The 22,178-nt window shown below is 43.0% G+C and overlaps 2 protein-coding genes across 2 annotated transcripts in view; one reads left to right on the forward strand and one right to left on the reverse strand.

Moving 5' to 3' along the window:
- LOC107272898 (autophagy-related protein 16-1) overlaps positions 1-22,178 on the forward strand; it is a 212,623-nt gene that overhangs the window by 145,639 nt on the left and 44,806 nt on the right. The window lies entirely within an intron of this gene.
- The window catches only part of LOC107272897, a 101,586-nt gene that overhangs the window by 54,122 nt on the left and 25,286 nt on the right, over positions 1-22,178 (reverse strand). The gene's annotated exons all lie outside the window — the stretch shown is intronic.

The raw sequence follows: 22,178 nt of genomic DNA on the forward strand, positions 1-22,178 counted from the left end.
ACTCAGCCAGCTGTGTAAAATTGTAATTAATTTTTTTATACGCCATTATCTAACGGCTGCTGCAGATAGGAAACTCTTCCGCTTGATCCGATATCAAAATTTCTCTGCCTCGTGGATCACCGAGTATGAGATTTAAAAATGATATTCAGGTCAGCCTCGTATCATTGTCACGTGAATTAATAAATAATTTTTTTACACAGTTGACCTTTGCCATATATACCTATACAGTTCCCAAAAAGATATTACCTTACAGTCCGAAGAATGAATTAGCGTCCGACACTTTTTTTTTCGCAAAATTCATTCGTCCATTCAAAATCCTCATTAAAATTCCGTGCCAAAAAATCCCATGTATCCGCATATGATATATGCGAGTACAGTAAGTCTCCGGGTCACGTACTTGTCAAGCGTGTGCAAAACGCTCATCTTATTCTCTTTACCCTCTTTACGTAATCATGCCGATGCGCCATAATGGTGCGTACAATATCGCAACGGTCGACGCTTGTTAATCTACAGAACGAAACGGCGTCCACGTAACGTCCATTTAACTATACAACTTTTTGCACTTCACGGCTAAACTGCTGCTTCTGACAGTACGGAAGCCGCATCGACTAAAATTAATGGATTAAATATATATATATATATATATATATACACACATGCAGCTTGTATACCGGGTGTTATGTATAACCAAATGTAGATACGGCAACCAACACTGTTTAACGGCGTCCCGACGCTCTAAAGCGACGAGTGCGCTGGGGAGTAAAATGAGAAAAATGAAAGCCACTCCAACGTTGTACCTTCGTACTTTGCCAACGCGACCAGCCAATACACATTTGTTGTACGACTGAAGCGTTATTTTTGTTCTTGTTACTTTTTGTTACACCATGACTCTCGAAACACGCCAAGTACTGTTTAGAAGCTCGTAACGATCGCGAAACGCTAAAAAGGGTGGCGGCGAACACTGACTGAAATCGTTCGAATGTTAAATTGACACACTTTAGCAAGAGTACTCAGAATAACGTAGCGACACGCAGCAACGTATATCCGCTTTTATTTCCCGTCGTCAAGACAATTTGTCGCGTTCGTTACGTAAAGCGCTGTTCGCTCGATACGCATACGGGGAACAACTTCAACGGCCATTTTTTTTATCCAACTCGAACGACAGAGCTTTCTCACGCCCATTGTCTTGTATCCCGTTTTTACCTAGTATTTTTTTTTCACATTGTCCCTCCCCTCTCCCTCCATAATTTCTCACGTGTTATCAACCCAAGAGATACTCGAACCAAGGCTATGGATGTTACCAGCTCATTGTGCTTACCAAGAGCTTGATTAAATCCTTAATAAAGAGCACTCGAAAATATCCCGTTTGGATAGTGAGCCACTCGAGGAAATACCGTATACCCTCGACTAAAGACCTACTTCTCTGGACGAATCAGTCTTCCATTGATACTGGACACGAGGTGGTAGTACCAGGCTACTACTAGACTTAACTCCGATATCCCATCTGACCCTGGTCCCTCCGGCATCCACCATCCGGCCTATACTGGCTGCTCTCCTATTTCTAGGGAAATCGAACCAGCGTAACCGAACAGATTGTCCACAGATGACTAAGCCGCTTTACCTTAAGCCTCCTCTCCATATCACCGATATTACTCGCGAACCCTCTTAGAGCTAGTGAAATTGTTTGTTCGCTGCCGTATCAGCAGCTGAATAAACGGAGCGACTCGTCGGGGTGCATATAACATATGCATGTACATATATGTATATATATATGTATGTATATATATATATCATTATGTATTTAGCAATCTAGGAATTCTAGAATCACGTGCAACAGCAATCCTAGTATAAATGAATTATGTGTCAGGTGACTAATCGATTTTTAGCGAGCCATTGATAGACAATAACCCTGAGTGATAAGGATAATTAAAAGTAATACGTTTATGAGAATAAGGTATGCTGACGTCATTCAGTCGAAAGATATAACGCGAGGCGAAGGGAACACGTGAAAAATGAAGAAACTCCTACCTGAGCCTCCTTATACGCGAACAAATAACTTTCATGTATACCGCATTATCTAGCATGTAGCTTCGCCTTTGTGAAAACTCGCCTTTGCCTACTCGCACGTTTTATCTTCGCTGGACCTTCTATCAAAGAACGTAGTCTTCCTAGACAAGTAGCCTGAGTGAGTAACGCCGACATGAAAGAGCAAATTCCATTCTAGTCCCTCCGGCACCTCTGCGAACCTTCACCCAGTGCCCCGAAGCTCTACGAACTCATAGGGCTCGAGATAACGGGTGATAAGGTCAAAGCGACGAGATCGCAAAGCGACAATAACAAGTGTTGTTTCATGCTTTTTCACATTTTTTTAAATCTCGTTTCATCCATCGATGACGCAAAAACTTCGTAAACGGGATTCGATATCACTTTTACGAACACAAGCAACCTCCTGCTTTCAGACTAATCAATCAGCTTGAAAAAGCGTATTATCTTTCAGGCTCACCGATACGTGCACGCATGGTTACCTACGTAGTGTCCGCCTGCATTGTGCATCTCTGCGACCCAATAGGAAACGTACAATCTACGTAGGATAAAATTTTTCCCACTGGAAAATGTCACGATAGCTCTTTCACTTTTCAATGACGAAAAGCACCGCTAAAAAATCCTCATCCTGTTCCGGATGCTGCAATACTGTCATTCATCTCGTATACGGATTTTCAATGACGTAGGATATATCAAAGAGATCTCATCTGGCACGAACAACGAAATCAGTCAGGCTCTATAGGGTGTTACGTACCTAGGTATCGTAGGTGGATATATGTATATCAGTGAGGCTAAGTAACGTTTGACAACGTGAAAGAAAGTTTTATCTCTCTGCGGTAAATCCGCTGTGAAAATGGAAAAAGAGCAGCCCACGTGATGCCGAAAGCCCATTTAAAATATTCCAACGTCACATTGGTGCCACGAGGGAACACACACGGATCTCATTTATCTAATCTGATTATTAAATTTAAAAAAATTAATTTACACTGAAATTCAATACATCATTAGTATCTAGATATTAATGGATCAAAAAATCTTTTTAATTATTATCATAATCGTTAACTACCTCCTGATCCCAGTATACAATGTAATAACGAGTTCCTTATAAAGAATCACTCCCGATGACTTTTATTAACGTGCACGCATGATCCATTTGGCCTGCGTGGTAAAAGATAGGCGAACCGGTCCGTCCCGTTATTCGCTGTGATTCCAAACTAATTATGTTATATCGTTCCGTAATAGGATTGCCGGATTAGCTCAACCATGCGTTACCATACGCTTCGCCATACGTTCCTGCCATGTGTCAGGCACATACGTTTTCCCGTGGCACCGAATTGCCATACGCACTTACGAGTATATATATATATATATACATTTACGCATAGAATTCTGCAATATGGTATATATATACCATCCATATTCTACGTAAGAATTCCGTGATTTTTACACTCGCCTATTTTATTCCTTCACGATTATCCTTTTCCCCGTATATATGTATACGTATATCGTGCCGATTCTGCTAATCGTTCAAGATCCATATGTAGTCATATAGTTAAGTGACTTCCCTATTTGTAAACTGCGTCAGCCGGTCAGTGGTCGTAACGGTTTTTATCCTCGACGATGATACCTTAAAAGTAACCAGGATATGCATAATATAAAATCCTTAAAAATTTGTCTTTTCATACAATATTGTATAATAATTGTATACGGCAGAGGTGATTTCAAATTTCTTGTGAAATTTAATAATTTGCCAACGGGATAAACTTCGTGAGAAATATCGTCCGGATTGTTTTCGCTGCTTAATGTTATTCAATAACTTTTACCAGACGCGACGCTATCTAAAAATAAGCCTGATAATACTTATCACCGTTTTCTTGGACGCGAAGAAGAAATTCGCTAATTTCGCCCTGCTCTGTTACGTCTTGTATAGCACACACTTATTACCTTTGACGTCGAGTAACACAGGCGAGACTCTATGGGGACTCTCGTGAGAGAATTTCGAATTACGAAGAGACTGGCAATTTTAATATAGCTACGTATCGCCGCAGAGATTAGATTCCTTATCTAGGAATAATTCCCAGCTAAGTACGTAGGAATGCGCGTTAATCCAATAGTACAGTGCACATGCACCTTCTAGAAATTATTTTAACAATGCCATTAAGGTTTCTGTGTAACGCTGCTAAAAGTATAATATTTTTTTTAACCTTCTCTCTCTTCATCCCCCCGAACCCATCATAATACCTAGAGTATTTGCACGTATGTATACATATGTACATATACGCAGCAGCAGCTCTTGGTTCTCGAAATTACAGTCACAATTCTTCATGAGACAGATATTACAGCCTCGGTGAAATGCTCAGCAGTGCGCCTTCAATTACACAGAATGCATTTAAACCCAATACACCTGCCCGCGCATAGTAAACGCAAAAGCCAACCGCGTTCCCGACCGCGTTAGGGGGATGATCTCCGCGTCGGGAAATTTCCCATGTGCCGTAATAAACGTGACGTCATTGTCTGCGTTAAAGCTCGCCCCTCGCTGAGAATAAACTATGCCGTATCGCTTTTACGCGAGATACGTAAACACAGCCGAGATACGTACAAGCGCAGTACATAAAGAGGTATACACATGTAAATATAGGTATAGTCGACTAAGTATATACATCGGTATCCGATAGCATAACGCAAACAAAAGGGCTGACAAGAGATTGAAAGCAGGCAAACTAAGATAGAGAGAAAGTATAAGGTCACGGATCGTTATGAAGTTGTCATTGGAAAAGGACAAAAGAAAAGAGAAAAACGGGCAAAAGCGATTTGGTGATTTTTGCGTTATGTTAAGAAAATCGCCCATTGTTTTGCAATACCTCGCAGATTATTATTCGCGATAGTAAAAAGCTGCAAAAAGCGATTCCGCAAAGAATGAGCCTCGCGAGTCTCCTACTGTCCCATGCGCAGTATAGCAGCGGATGAACTGTAGCGCTATAGCGATGGTCTAGGTGGTAGGTATCGTTGTTGTCGGTTGTAGCCATTGTGGGGCCACTCGGGTGAGCATGCAAGCTAAAATGAAAAATCAATACTCCAATCTCGCGGAGACGTATTGTCGTCGACGTTGGTGTTCGTGCGGTATCGAAGGCGGAAAGAGCCGAAATTACGAGGAGTAGGTATAAAAGACAAATTTAACCGGATGATGGAGAGTTATAAAATTTATGACGCGCCAGTGCGAAGCCGGTCATTACTCGTGAAAGTTTGTTGGTACATAAAACAAGCGTCATTATGACTGATTACGCGAATTTCACATAAGCCGACTATACAAGCCTTGTAAGATGGCTTACGAGAGAGAAGGAAGAGCAAGGGGGATGGAGATACGATGATTAACATTGAATTTTTATTTTAACGCCAATAACGATTTACGTGCAAAAATTGTATAAGGACGCAGATGGGCGCATATTAATTCCTTACCCGAATGCCACAGGCACGTCGAACCGACGTTAAGGCTTCTTTTCAAAGTCTTAGAAATTCAATAATGAACATATCTTATCGCCACCCTTTTTCCACCCTCTGATCGACTTTACAAGGATGGCTACGTCAGTGACCTCTACGTCACAGGATTGACCGTTGGAACAGTTTGCGTGAGTTTGAGAAAGAAGAAAAAGTGGAGGTAGAAGGAAAAAAGAAGTTCACGACATTACCGACGGGGTGGGTGGATAATAACTACACGGTGCATATAGCCATAACTGAATGCACTGTAAAGGTACCACGGACAGTCAGGGTGTACGTATATAACAATGATAGAGAAAAGGAATAATTATTTGGAGAATGATTCAGCGCTGATATCGCTAAAGACATAAAATAGTAGGATATCAAGCGGCAGGCGACGCCAAGCACGGCTGCCATGAATCAAGACAGCTCCGATCTCAGGGCCAGGGTTTTACTTATATGGTGATGTATTCCGAGCGCGCAGTCATCTAGATATATCGGGTTATCTCATCCGACACTATGCCTTACTACACCACGAAATACCCCCTCCCTTATTTCTCTTCCACCCAACTATACGTGATATAGTTATACATTATTCGATATTGCAGCATCACGAGTTCCAGTACGATATTCTCTCATTGTATGCCGCAACGTAGCCGGCACTGCGCCGCCGCAACGGGGCAAGTACAATTCAATGTACAATGTTTGAACATTACTTGAATGCCTAATGAAGTCGTGTCTTATATCGAACAATGCCTCGAACCATTCGCATCTAAATCCCTTCTATAAACCTGCTTTGCGTCTCCGCCATTCTCTTCTTTAACCTCATCCCTCATCCGTTTCTTCTCAATCCTATATTTATATATATATATATATATATATATACATATATCTTGCTTTTTCTACTTGTCGAGCAGCATCTTTCCTCTCCATTATAAAGAGAACACTTTTACCCCTTTTTCTCTTACCGACTAGCCCCCTTGCTCCTTTGCCCCTTTAAACTTCTCTTGGAAATCCTCAATCTCGAACAAGATTCGCGCGACGCCCGGCGTCGTTATCGACAGCAGCCACGTGCCTGATCGCTCGTCATCGATTTTTGATACGATAGGAATTTAAAAAAAATTACAAATTTTTTTTTCATTTACAATTTCGTATTCCGTTCCAGATTTATTATTTGTCTTGAAAAAGAAATTTTAACGATCTTCACCAAGATATCATATTTCCTCCCTTGGGCTCTCCTCGCGTTGTTACAGACGTTTATTATATGCATAGGAGCGCGCATCAGCTTCGCTTTTCAAAGAGCTACGCGTTCTCCAGTCGTACCATGATAATCAAGAGAGCCGTGGCCCACGGCGCGATACTTCTTCCCGATACGAATGTAAAGCTACTCTTTATTTTCTTCGAATAAGGATCGATCGTCCAAGAGCGCTTACCGATCCACTCGGTGCATGGGCTCTTGGTAGGAAAGGTCAGGAGATCGTCAGGCTCCCTTCTTTCAGTACCGAAGGCATCCGATAGGTCCGTTTCTCTTGGCTATATCTTTATATCTTTTTTTTCTCCTTTTCTTTTTTCCTCCCCCTCTCTCGTTCCTCTCTTAGCTCGGATCTCCGGTGAGGAAACGTTCCCGATGGCCGATCACCCTCGTTAGGAAGCAGCCTAGGAACTGTACGGCCCTGGGCGCACATCGTTCAGCCAATCCGTGCGTGTGTCTTGAACTCTGTGAAGCCACTGGTAGTTATCTACCACAAGTGCATTGAGATCTTACCGCACGTTGCATTTCCAATGATTCATCTTGTGCGGTAGCCGAGAGCTCGGCGACTGCGGCGACTCGTCGCCTGTGAAGTCGATCCGGCGCTTGGCTTTACGACTAAATTTACCCGCGTGTTTATCACGTAACGATATTGCCGCAATATTTCGTCGCGTGGATGATGCGGAGGCGTGGAAAGCTGGAGAAAGACGAACGAAGTGAATAAAGTGGAAAGGAGCAAGAGGGACAAGGACGGAGACTGAGGGGGATGCAGGTGAAACGAATATATACATGCTGTCTTAGCCAAGACGTTTAATGTCGAGAAACGGGTTAATCCTCCAGAGACAACAATTTAATTCCAGCCGCTTTAGATACCGTTGTAGGATTTATTGTTTCACCGCCTCCCGCGAACCGGCTGGTCTTGACGGAGTCCCCTGAGCTCCTGACGGCGTCTAGCCGTATCACCCGGGTTTATGTCCGTCTGCGAATTTCCCTTGACAATTATATTTGCGATGCACTTTTTTTTTCTACCTTTAAATACAATAGGATACGGTCAATCTTATTATTTCACGTAATGCCTGTACTCTTTGAAGTAACAATATACCAGCGTAGCACGTACGAGGATAAAGGAGTATCTTATCGATAAGGTATGAAACGAAGTGACTACTACCGATATTAAAGCTACGTTCATTCGTATGCCCCTCGTATACCGAATCCGATTACGAAGACATTTCTCTCCCGAGGGACGGATAATAATTGAACGACAGAAAACTGTATAGAATTATGACGAATCTATACGGGATAGTATCTCAGTTGTTTCCGATGAAGATCTCGCTGCGGGACCGATTCCTGTTACTCCGCTGAGATGGTCCGGCCCGTAACGGGAGCACTTGGATTACGAAGTGCTCCAATCCTCCTCATATTTTATTTATTAATTTCACTCAGCCCCGGAGGAACGGTCTCTCCTCTTACTTGGCGTTCACTTTTTATATTAGCATTCATTGTACATCCATGTCGTGGCTAACCAACAGGACAGGGTAATGCGGTTGTCTTGTAGCCGAGCATTATTTCGTCTTTCGATATTGGAACGGGATATATATAGTATATTACCTTATAGCAGATACCTTCCTTACCGTCCTCTCTTACTCGCCTTTTCTTTCTGCAAAGTATATACGGAATACCGCTATACCTATTTCTCGACGTCCATCCAATATTCCGACTACGTGGCGACTTGCACTTTAGTGGGGAACCCTGCGACAGCCAGCCACAAATAAACTGAACTGACGGTCCGGGCGTCACCCAACGCGTTTCCTAAGATATCGGGGGGCAAGGGTGCAAAGGGCCAGATAAAATCTCTTCGAGTCCCAGTGGGAGCGGAGGTAGGTGTATTAGAAGAGTGCTTGGCAGAAGAGTCCATATAGGGACACCCTACCTTATTTCTTAGGGTGACAATTGCACTTGAGAGAAATCATTCCCAGGAAGACATGGACCGGAGGCGGAGCAGCATCATCCCTTATAGGTCCAAGTGACATAGGGAGAAGATAGCCCAGACTTGCTCCGAGAACTAACCTATATCTGTATAGTCAATGTGGGATAAATTTGTAAAAGGAGGTAAATATAAATCGAGTCAAGGGAATTCCGTTACGCACGGAGGACATTTGTCTTGGAGATTAAGTACAGCATCCATACGCACGTTTCATACCCGACTCTTCTCATCCGTCCGTGTCTCTTATTCGCTCACGCATTATTCTCGATTCTCGAGGCGACGCTAACGCTTCCCGTCATAAAGCCATCGCCAGGCGCCCGTAGCCGGAGATCAATGGGACACGCTTCCAGCGTATTCGTGCAAGTATGCTGAATTGTTCGTCATAGAAATACGGAGAGCGAGAGAGGTGAAGAAGTTAGTGGGCGGAGGATTGTTGTGGCATCGCCAGTAAAGATACAGGAGTTGTGGAACGCGGGGAGTATGAAACACGCGGAAACGGTGACAGTTCGTGCTGCAGCCATAACAGCGATGCTATTTTGCCATTGGTTTTTTTTTCTTTTTTTTTCTTTTTTTTTTCATACTTATCCCCACTACGTCTTGCCAACTTACCTTCTTACCGCTCTATTCGTACCGCTAACCCAGAGCTCTATACGCCACTGATCATGGCTCCAGATACACCCGGGAATAGTGCTGGACTTTGTAGAATCCACGAACGAGATAGTAGACGCGAAAGAGTGTAGACGCGAAGTTCCGCCCTGATGTGTAACGTGGATTTATCTAGGTGGGTTGGTTTAGGTAGTCGATCGTAATCAGGTAGGGTGACGTGTACGACAGGTGAAACTGTATTGTCTGAAAGCCAAAGCTTTCATTACTGTATAGATTGTTAACGTCTCCCGGATGTCGGTTTTATCAGGGGCGTGATAGGAAAAAAAATTTCAAGAAATTCTCGCAGCGAATATTCCTTCGTACCTTGAGGATAGCTAAGAAAGTGGCTTGGGATGCTTTTGCACTTTGATAAGAAAAATAGTACGTATGACGATTTTTGGGGAAAAATGTTGGAAATTTTTTAAAATTTAGTATACAGATCAGTATTTATTTTGGTTGAGGTTTGGTTTGTTGCTTTAAGATCATCGTGGTTAAAGTCAGTGAATAGGAAATGATTACTTGATCATCAGAGATACGTCCCTTTGTCGCTTAATGATTCCTACTGTCTAATGGTCATCCTCAGTTCCTCTTGATAAATGTACGTCTGCTCGAGAGAGGTTCATATGACCGAAAAGGGTTTGAGCAAAAACAAACGTTACAAGATCTCAGTTGGAGATATATTGTTTTTGCGCAGCATCCATCTGGACCAAAGGTTCAAGATAGCATATCGACTTTTATAAGGAAACCGGGTATGAAAATTTATTTTATAAACCACCTTAAGACCTTACGCGAGTCTCGCGTGCCTCCGCGACGTCGAGGCGTCGAGACGCCGACGTCGGTTAGCAGCCGTCCTTTCCTCCAGGGAAATATTTTCCCATGAAAAAGGCGCATAAAAGCCTCCGGCATATCCAGTGCGAATATTCCGCGTCGGTATTCATGCAACGGGCTTTGTTTTACGCGGTCGACCAACCGCGCACGTCTTGCTGTTACGTAACCGCCTGCGGAATTACGTCAACCGTGTCAGCCTATCTGAACGTTAAAATTACTCAGATTAAGGAATTGTGCATTCTGAATTTCCATTAACTGGAACAGGAAACGGAGAGCTGCTGTGCACCCCAATGCTGATCCTATCTCGGTGCCACGACCGGGCGCAACTACTGCAACTAATATCTTGTCCTCTGCAAAACCGGAATACGCCGGGATTGCAGCTTGTATTAATTACTGGGGACATTATGCCAGCCAGATTAGAAATCGTAAAAAGAACCTGAACTGTGAGAGAGTCGGGAGTAACAGATCACGTCGTGATCCCACGAGCTGGAGAGCAGCACGTATAGACGGTACTAGTTGCTCTTATATTCGACGCTTCGGATGCGGCATGATGTTGGATGCTGAGTACTGGACCCACATCGTCCCGAATTCCTCGATCTACCTCAATACGCTACAAACAATTTACACTATGCAAATCGCTTTTGGTTATTTATTTAACGTCCTCGAAACTCATTAAGCTCTTGCGATAATCAGTCAATACCTATCGATTAACGTTCGTTACGCTTGTACTAGGTGCGCGTACGTTTATCATTATTATATTGGTACAAAAAGACGTTATATTAAATTTAAAGCAATTTTGGAAATTCTCAACGATATTTTTTGCTCGTTAAGTTATTCAGCCATGCGTTAAATCGTAGGCAAGGAGATAAGGAATTTACTAGTTTTCACTAGTTAATTGACTTGGCTCTTCTCCGGGAAAGTCCTAGGAGGACGAGGGGATCCTGAAAGGTCGATCTGATCCGATCTACTGAATTTCAGGAATTGGCACAGCATGACCATGCAAAAGTCTGGTTAGAGTTTGGCGCGAGCTTCCGCTTCCACGAAGATCGATAATTCCTCCCAGCACTGTATATCTATATATTTTATTATATATTTATTTTTTGTATTATATTTTATACGAAGTGTATTTGCATTATGCACACAACATTTCGTCACCCAGATTTTATGATATTCGGTTATGGCCCAAATTTTCATTAGCGATATTTATTCCTATTTACACAACCCTCTTATCAATAAACAACCTAATCGCGAATGTGTACGCAACCGTTCGGGCGCCGTATGAATAAGTCGATTTTTCGCAATCCAACGCTGATTTCAATTTGTGTTGATTTGACATCGACAAACACGAGCTTCAGTCTTCTCGCATCCGATGCTTTTTATTTGCCATACTCCCGGCCCATCCCACCGCCACTTCATTTAACCCGGCCAGGTCACTATTTGCAGTATTACTCGGAAAATGTTTCGTTTACGTTTTCAGAAAATTTGAAAGAGTTTTTATTGCCGACCGACTAGATCAAATACATCGACTATAAAGCACATTTTCCAGCCTCCATTTTCATCCCCTAAATGCTGTTAATAATTTCAAAAGAAAAAAAAAAAGTAAACCTATGCACGCCCTTATCTCCTTTATCATTTCACGAGCGCCTTAAGGGAGTATAGTTTTCAAAGTGCCCGAGGGCTCCACCCAGTATTTCATCCGCGAGTTTAAAAAATCAAAAATTAAAAATCTCATCCGTTATAGATTACATTTACTAAAACAGCGAACTCGGTATTAATTTGTATCAGAATGATTCCTCATCCCTTACTGACTTCACTACTCTACATAGAAGTTTCGAAAAATAACCTAAAACTTCTTTCGAATACGGCTTCTCGATGATAAAAATTCAAAGACTATCCTTTTACCCTTCACCCTGTCCCCCTTTTGCCAAAGCACCTATCGCCACTTTCCCACTTTTCCCATCCGGTTCGTTCGGGAAATAAAATGCTGCATTATTTTTGTTACAGGTAAGTTTTCATCCGGCGAGTGGCTGCTGCTTCTTTTTATTCTTCCACGTCAGATAAGTATGCACTGACGTTACGTAAAATTTTATTCACTGGAAATCAACGTTACTGGTACATAAGGACGATTTTCATAATTCGGTATGTACATATAACATAAAGAAAGGGTAACGAGTGACTATGAAAATCCAATACTGTCTCAATATATCCCCTGAGACAGAATGTCTTCCGTGACAAGTGTCAGGAATACAACAATAAAGTAACTATACCAGATGAAAAAAAAATACAAGTCGTGTGAGACCTTCTAACGATATTATACACATACGAATATTTTCGCACGATTGAAATCACGTTACAAAGCATACGTTACGTTAGTCGTGACGTTTATGTGCCATATATCAAATGGCAACGCATCCTGACGTAAGATAAATTTGCAACGTTGCTACCCACCGGAAGCCCAGCTAGGATCAAAGGTAATATTTTCACAGTCGAGTAAAATATTGATTTTACACCACCAAGTACGACAGATACTAATCACGCGAATCGTGCAAAAAACAATAATAATAAGCCTCAATTTTCGCAAACCCATATATAGTACGAGTCGCAAATTCTTTTTTTCGTACCAAAAACAGTGCTGAAGTTAATCGAAGTAACTATATAGGTATACAACTAGCGATTAAGGTAGCACGAGACAAAAGTCAAAGTTTCCAAGAAAGCCATGCATCTATAGCCAAAGGGTTGAAGGTTGATGGTTGACAAGTGGACCGAGAGAAGGGAGGCTGTTAACGAAGAGCCAGTAGGATAGACATTCGCTGGACCGTATGTACTATGAAGTCCTCGAAATCGGCCAAGTTTGGAAATGTCCCAGGCATCGAGTCCTCTCGTCTCTCTCCTCTCCCCCCCCGCCCGACCCGATCGGTTGTTTCCCTCTCTCTCTCTATTCATAGGTAGCCCATAGACAAGAATCAGTAGAGTAGAGCGATCCCCGTGTTCGTCCGACGTCATTGATAGGGATAGGCTGGCGAGGGACAAGTTCACGGAAGTCTATGGTGTGGTACTAGACTGTGGGGATAAGGGATACCGGAAACTTGTGGTTCTCGGGGGCGGAATTCAATTGGGTACACATGCAGGATATCTAACTAGTGGGATCATGGCTGATCAGGATTCAGGAATAGTGGACTCCATGTCCGAGTCACGGGTGAAGCTAGACGTTCAAGTAGATTCTAAGCGGGGGCAGGTCACGAACCTATGGACCGCCCCGGTCATAGGATGAATGCAAACCACCGATGGTTTCTGTCTCATGCATCAGAAAGTTTTTCCCGAACTTTTAACCATGAGAATTTTAATATACAATCCAATCTATTTATATATATATCCCTTACTCCCTTTCTTGTTCGTTACTTCTTCTATTCTCTTCATGTTTAGTTACGCGAAAAGATATACATCATGTGCATATAAGATCCCTAGAGACTTTAATAGTCTTGCTCAAGTATCTCTAGAATATCCCTAGTGGTTAGAAAGCTGTAGTATTTTCAGGTGCACTATTACTATGTATATATATATGCGTGTATATATATATATACATACATAGTATATATACTATTATAGAAGCAGAGAATACAGGGTCAAGAGCCTCACGCCTGTTGAGGGAGCCTGCGGCTCCTGCCACAATATTTTGCTTGATTAGCATCGCGGGAAAAGCGGACACCGGTACTCCCCTCGTTAGCATGCTAATTTATCGATGCATTAAATTTTGAGCGGCCCGATATAGGCTAGAATTTATGTGTTATATTTCAGACTCAAAATGGATTACGTTTAACGCGAGGCCCGCACGGGCGACCGGTCTATATTATTTCAAAAATGGCAAATCCTCCTCGATCCCACTCTGTTTCACGTAAGTTAATCCTACGTTGACATAATCCATCTGTATGTTGTAACAGATGCTGTTTTGTTGTTATTATTATTACGATTCTCCCCTAATTTCAATCCCTTTATTTTACATATTGCCACGAGCTGAGACGAATCTCGTTGTTCGAATACTGCCGAGGCATTTTCTCCCGCTGGACCAGTATTAATTTTAACGAGAAACGTATTGCTAGTTGGCCCCACGTCTCTTCGGTAAATATTTAGCTCGGGGCGACCAGTGCGCGAAAACGGGTAATTCGCGAATTACTGTATTACAAACTGTGGAACTTTCAATTGCTGCGAGAAACTTCGTGAAATCGAATCTCGTGACATAAACTATAATTTATGCTGTTGCTGGAGGATAAAGAGGATAAACATTTATTACGGCTACCGATGTTTCACGGCTCGTGGATGTATCTGCAAGATACGTAATGAGCGATAAAAGCTGTACGGAGGGATGCTGTATGGAGCAATGCCAGGATTATTGTTATTGTGCAATTTTCACACGCGGCAGCTATACCTTATTCGAATTGATGTGTGTGTATATATATATATGTACATATATAATTTGCTACTCCTATAAAAAGTTTATACTATTTGCCTTTTGGCGAGAGAATTGCTTTACATTGGCACGATAGGTATGCGCATGTAAATACGCGTACTAAACAAATACGTATATATATAGAAGTCGAACATGGAATACCTACTAGACTTATCGAATGGCGTTTCTAAATAGTAAATTATATTACTCGCTATTTCCTAACTTTTGACAGCAGCTAGTACAGCAGCTGAATGCTGAATGTATTTTAACGTGCGCGACTCCATTTGACGGATACTAATTTCGGCGATTTGGTTTACGCGAGTATAGGAATAACACGTGCGACGCCTACTTTGCTACTGCCAGTTGAAATATTTCAAGCATGAGGCAAAGACTTTCAATTGCACGGGTGCATATGTGCACGTATTTGTTTTCCTTTATGCTTACTGAAACTTAATCATTACTGTTATTAATCTTGACGCCCGTCAACCGCATCCCAAGCGTTCTAATACTGTATATAAATATACGCATGGAGACTGCTAGCTTTTAATAATTAATTTTCCACAAGAAGAGCTTTCCTTTTTTCGGCAAAATTCCGAGCTTCAATTATCTCGCCATACAAGACCGATCATAACCAGCTCCAAGGTTCTATATTTATTTACGAAATAATGGATGCATTTTTTTTTCATATAACAAACGTCTTACCCACGTCTATCCTATTGGCAGTAGTCATATAGAAATTTCTAAGTGGAAATAAATGCTTGCAAAATTCCATCGGTTAACTTCGAGAAAATGGCAAACTCTCGCTTTCGACCCGGTTTCTTTTATTATCAGGCAAGACGAGACTCCCGTAAATGGGTTCCTGAAGTACAAAAGTGCGAAGAAGTTTCTGAACGAGGTTAGATAGTCAAGTGATGGACCTCTTGAAAAACGCTTGGGCTCGAGTAGATTGCGGAAAAATGAGACGCACCGAAGGGACGAAAAGTAAATAAGAATCGAATGAAATAACACGGCCCGATATAAGGAAGGACTGTTATGTTTCAGCGTCTCAGGAATTCTCGTCGTCGGGAACAGACATGACGTATCGTTTGTAGAGTACACTATTAGTATATGAGGAGTGGGAGCTCTGACGAAGCATATATATGTATATAAAGAAAGAGATAAATAACAGAGAGAGAAAAAGTAAAAAATACAAGGAAGAGAGGCAGTGGGAGATTGAGGGCTGATTGTAACGTGGCTCACTTTTCTCCCTTAGGCAATGTTTGCGATACACCAACAGCGATACACTGGCTCGCGCAATTCGCTAATCGAAAGAAGAAAATCGCGATCGTGTTACTTTGAGCAGCAACCACGGCGGATTCCAGTTTCCAGCGAGGCGGCATGAGCCGCGTGTACCAAAAGGATATTTCTGCGGCGCTTCCAAAGGAAATAAATAAAGCGAAGAATCGACAGACGTTACCAATACATACTATACATTCACGGGCGACCCCCATACATCCATACACACATGGTAAAATCTCTTGGCCAGGAGATGCAGCATCCGACGAAGATTGGCACTTGCCCAAAACTCTACCGGTGCAACCACAGAAAATTCGTGCCTGATTAACGATATAGGTTTCGATATTTTCTTCGGGTCAGTGAAAATACGAAAAAAAAAAAAAAGAAAAAAAAAATTCTTCTCCAACGATCACCGCCAGAATATCCATTCGATCCCCCTTTTTTATTTTCTCATAAAACCCCTAACCTTTATCCATCCCCGAGTTCCGTATTGGTTATACGTAATCCAGCTATTTCCTTGTAACAAAGACAAAATTCTACTTTAGGACTACAAGTCCAGTTTCGATAATCGAACCCGATACTTTCCCACAACTCGCCTCGACGGTAAGGTCTAACCTTTTACCCAATACCAGTAAGAGTAACGTTATACTTCTGGTCCGTTTAAACCTGTCGTATATCTGGCTAATGCGAAGTTAACAAGATAGAGCACGGGGTCATCGAATGAGTTCGTCTCCTGTACATTTGCAGGTTACCGTTAGTTCGCTTAGCATCGAGTACAGTCGCCACTCGCTCACGTGGCATCCGGCGTACTCTGCGAGGGATTTTACCGTAAGTCACGAATTCAGGTAGGACGTCTCGCATTGGCCGAGGGGAGACTATTTTTGCTACTGTACTTCCACGGGCATTGTGCACGGCGTGCTTGACGAGCCGAATGAGCACTCGTTATGCGGCTCACGTCGAAACGCCCGGCAATGCATTCGCGGATAAGCTCGATCCTTTCGTTATACCCCATTTTTCGCCTGTTCCTCCGCGCTCCGTACTTCTTCCTCTTACGTTTCCTTTCTCCGTAGCGACGGATAAAGGACTCTCGAGCGAGCGTTAGAAATTGCTGATGTTACGTGTAAGAGAGGGAGATGGAAAAACATAATATACGGTACAGAGTACATGGACTGTACGTATATACTTGGCATTGTATTTATATAGGTATATAGGTAGGTGGGTACCTGGTCGATGAACAATACGGAGTTCGCGTTATTGCGAGCATTACAGGCCGAAATGGACTGGACGGCAGTTCCACACGTGGTTTTCTACTCAGCGTCCATGGTTAGCTGCTCGCAATTATTATCCCCGTACGACAATGATCTGTACGACGTGGTAAACGCGTAGTCGTTCAGTAATATTCCGGCAGCTTGACCAGGATACAATGGACGTTTTACTCGAGGCGGTGGGATGAACGGTGATCAATAACAGGAGGAAATGTCTCGGGCCGTCCAGTATAGTATACGATGCCGTGTAGTGTGTACCGTACGTAGTTCCATTGTATAGCCGATACTTCTTGGCTATCGCGTAGGAGCCGTATACTTGGTTGGAGTCTTTGAATTTTCGCGTAGCCCTTCGACGCGCTCGAGATACAGTTCCATTCCGTGTCAATTTAACACACGAAGAATTATCGGATATCGGGGAGCCAAAGATCGGACAGTCCGACAGTCTTATTTTCCTTGGCCATAATAACTTTCGAGATCCTCTTGTATTTTCTCATTTCGCGCTTCTTCTCTTTCACAGCCCGAGTAAATATTGGCATGATATTACGGGTCAGTGAGTTCTTTTTTTTTTTCCGGATTCGCAAATAGGTCGCTCCGTGGACAGTGGGATGGCGGCCGGGACACGGGAGATCCGCAGGATAGCAGCCGAGTGTGTATGGGTGTGACTCCTCGCCATATTGTGCGGCTATCGAACGGCGTTGTGGCACAGCTAGCTATTTCATTTGTTTGGTGTTCCTTGGGGGTATTAGAGAACGTGCCGAAGGAACGTGGTATCTGTATAGACACCTAATAGAAGCAAAGCAATCTGATGAAACCAATAAGCGTGAAGGAATGCGAGGGCCTGCCTGCTGGCCTGACTGGCTGCCTTCCTCCCCGCCTTCCTGCCTATTCCACCTGAGAGCCCAGCATCGTGTATACGGTTCCGACCAGTTCCTACGGAGCCATCCTTCCTACCCGAGCTGATCCTCTTCCTCTCTCGTCTCGTGTCTTATACATCTGATCTAGATTAATCTCGCCAATGGTCAGCAAAGACACCGAGTCGCTTATGAGGATCTGAGCTACCGGCAACCCGAATCGGCCTGACCCTAACCTGATCAAGGACGCCAAGCACGCGGTTGGTGTCGGAAGGAATTCTTTGCTTCTGAGGGATCAGATAAAAAGCTTCTTCCTGGATTTAAAATGAATTGAGCCAACGATCTGGGATCCTGGTACCGTATCCCGATGGACGGACAGTGGTCTCTCCTTTTATTTTCTCATCCATTCACATCCCTCTCTCTCTCTCTCTCTCTCTCTCTCTCTCTCTCTCTCTCTCTCTCTCTCTCTCTCTCTCTCTGTCTGACTGGACCAGACATCAAGGGTAAGGATACGTACCCTCCTCTCTTCTCCTTTACCCTTCCTTCCTGCTTCTTCTTTATACTACGTCACCATCAATAGCTGGGACCACTCGTTTACCCATGGCTCCCCTTTCTTTCAGACTTTCCAGTCCTTGGATTAATCTCCTGTCCCTTTGTCGACGGTCTTACGTGAAGAAAGTTTGCGTCGCATTGACTGAACTGGACTTGGTCACTCGCTCACTCATTCGCTCGTTCCCTCCTTACTCTTAGCTTCGTTCCATCTTAGTACGACACTCGGTACCAACCGCAACGGCATTCCTGTGCGTCCTTGCTCTTGCTTGCCTCCCCCTCTACCCCCTTTCCATCTCGAAGCTCATAGCCAAGTTTACAATGAACAATTCTGACGGTACGCCATTGTATCTCCGTACGTCATTTTGAGTCTGCGTCCTGCACCCTTTTTACTTACCGACTAAACCGACTGATCTGTCCTGAGCGTGCAGGACACCATTGATAAAATAATGAATCGAAACAAAGAAGATTTGCCATTATTTGATCTACACCATATTCACATTTATGGGAGTCGTTGATGTCCCTAATATTCTTCTTCTCCCAGACTAATGTCTCTCTAAAAATAATCCAACCCTGTATGAGACCACTTCATTTTGTGATTTCAAGGACTCAGGCGTTTCTGACAATTATTTTTGCGTGAATTACGTAAATTCGTGAAAGTCACTCCACGCGTCTGAGAAAAGTCACTTTGTTGCGCGACTACGTGAGCTCTTCCACTTTACCGACACACACGCCTCTTCCACGAACTCTAACTAACTACTATCAAAAGCCAATTAATAGACTCACAGTGGCTCGATTCGTTCGCGCTTTGACGGTGATCACAAGTCGTTGACAAAAAAAAAGAAAGAAAAAAACACCAGACCCAGCATTGTCCTCCGAGCAACGAAGGATGAAGTCTCTCGTTTACTTGTAATTCTGATCGAAGCCGCTGTTAAAGACTCTCCTGTAAATCGAGATAACTTCCCTGAATTACCTAGGGACGAACCTTAATTGGCTGCCGGGTCAGTTAAATGATTCTTGTCACTGTATGCACCATTGCCACGGATCATTACGTATCGTTGTGGTACTGAGCAAACATCAAAGTTTTGGGGAATTGCGCGAGCAGGTGTCAATCTGGTTTACATTTGAAAATGAAATGATACAATAATTTCCAGGCCTTAGCAAGAATATTCGACCAACAGTTTCACGGTTCGCTTAGTAATTTACTTATATACAATATGCTATACATATACGTAACTACCTGTATATAGTTTCAATACGCTACAATTCCCATAGAATTACGTGTATATATATATGCATCTCAGCACGAGACGAGAGGGTGAGCTCATAGCTAGACGGATGTAATATAGAAAGTGCAGGTTTATTGCATACTCGGCCATAAGCAACTCTGTTACGAATGAGAGAGAAAGAGAAATGGTGAGAATGAGTAATAGCTGGGATATAAACGTAACATATATATATGCTGAAGTTAAGTCTGCCTCGGATGGGTATATAAACAGAGCCAAAGAAACGTTACTTCCGGCGGATATGCGTGTAGCCGTTTGAAGGAAAACCATGAGTTTTTCCAGCTTAGCTAATACACAAGCTGATTACATTGCAATTGTTAAGAATATAATTAGCAGGAGCTATGCCGAGGGGGAGTACTTTAAATGGAACAGCATCGCCTGTATACCACGCGTGTAGGACTGTAAGACTGCAAAACCGTATACACCGATAGCTCCTACTCCTCGAGATCGCATATGAATAGAATAGGATAATAAGTAAGAACGGTGGTTGGCTTTCAGGAAGAAAAACAAGAAAATATCACGAGACTCTCTCGCGTGTCCCTTCAGCGCCAGTCTGTACGTATATAACGTCAATTCCGGACTATCATGGGGTTTCGATGGGCTCTCAATGAAAAGGAAATCCCAGCCACGTCCTTTCGAGAATAAAGAATTCTAGACTACCCGGTAAACAACCTCTGCTCATGGAATATGTTGATTTTATGCTTGCGGCAGCTCATGAAAGCGGCAATATTTTTCGAAAAGTGTCCTCGCATAAACTACGCGATCACGACTCGATTTCGACTTTCTAAGAGAACTGGGGGAAAGTCTAGTTCCCACGTGTAAGGTATACCTACTCCTCCTAGACTTTCGTAGGGAGACGAGAGCCGTCCCCTTGGCGTTACTCGACTTATACAGCCCCACTGGAATATCCGAGATGAGCTTTATACGTATGTATATAGGAGAGGGAAACATTTTATACATGCATCAAAACGAGACTCTTCACTTAACGGTAAATACTCCAATGGGCAACGCGTCGACCGTTTCTCCGATGCAGACTTAACCTAGGTATATGGGTTAGAAACGCGTTTGAGTGCGCGTGGTGAAAATTAAAAAAAAAAATTTTTTTCCAAAAAAAGAAATATCGCAACTTCCTCCGCTCTTAAGCATCACTTTTCCTCTTACGACCCATTCTGAAAGTCGCGCGAAACTTCTAATGAGAAACGTGCCGTAGCTTTCTACTTCATCCTCTGCTTTTACCCTATCAGCAAGCTCGTCTTCTAAGCACTACCTCAAGGGGCCGTTATATTGTCTTGCGCTCAGCTGGACGTCCCAGACTATCATTAATTTATCGTCAACAAGCTCATCCGAGCGTATTATAATATTTCGTCGGGTCTACAAGTAGCAGGGTGGTGTACCTTATAGGTAAACACGGTACGTAAACACGTAACGAAGCATAAAGTGTATAATCAGAAAATAATTTTCAGGTAACAAGATTAATTACCTCGCGGAACCCTGAGGTACGTAACTTGATAAGTTGTACGCGTATGATATCGAGCTTACGGTACGGGGTAGAGAGACACGGCATAAATTCATCGGTTCGGGTAAAAAAATGTATCGAAACGAACGGACAATGGACGTCGCTGATTAATTCTTGAAAAAGTATGACATGCGGTCAGAGGGATCCGCGCGCACCGGGTACTTGTTTCTCGTGTTGCATTGTCTATACTGCCTGGTGCAGCCGTGCCGTTGCACCGTTGCACCGTTGCACCGTTGCACTATGTACCTTCCACTACTAATTCAACCCCAACAAGTTGATGCTGACCGATAATAATATTCCATTACGGCAGCAAGGCCGTACATCACTGGTCGTCACGGATTCCCTCCGCGTACCTTCATACCGATAGGATCTACATGAGGCGTTAATTACGTACCATCCTACCGCGTTACACTGCCACTCGAGATATCTACCACTGGCCAAGTCGCAAATATAAGATCAAATTCCCGTAACCCTCGTGCCGATCTTTGCGGAGTAACGAATACAGTCGTGCACCTTACCGTATAGTGGTACTTATCGAATTATACACGTAGGTCTGTACGGTCATTTGCTACTGTAAACCATTCTACGTATTGCCGTAGGTCTGCAGGATGCTATACCTATAGACGCGAGTATAGGGGGTATACGTATTTGCTAAAGGTATATTTACACTGTACGAAAATTGAAGTTTAATCATTTCCAATTGAAAATCGTATCGTGTAATTTTTATTGGCTATGATTTTTTTCACTTACAAATTTTGGCAAAATTAAA

This window comes from Cephus cinctus, unplaced genomic scaffold, assembly GCF_000341935.2.
Source record: "Cephus cinctus unplaced genomic scaffold, Ccin1 Ccin1_scaffold1310, whole genome shotgun sequence".
NCBI classification, from domain to species: domain Eukaryota; kingdom Metazoa; phylum Arthropoda; class Insecta; order Hymenoptera; family Cephidae; genus Cephus; species Cephus cinctus.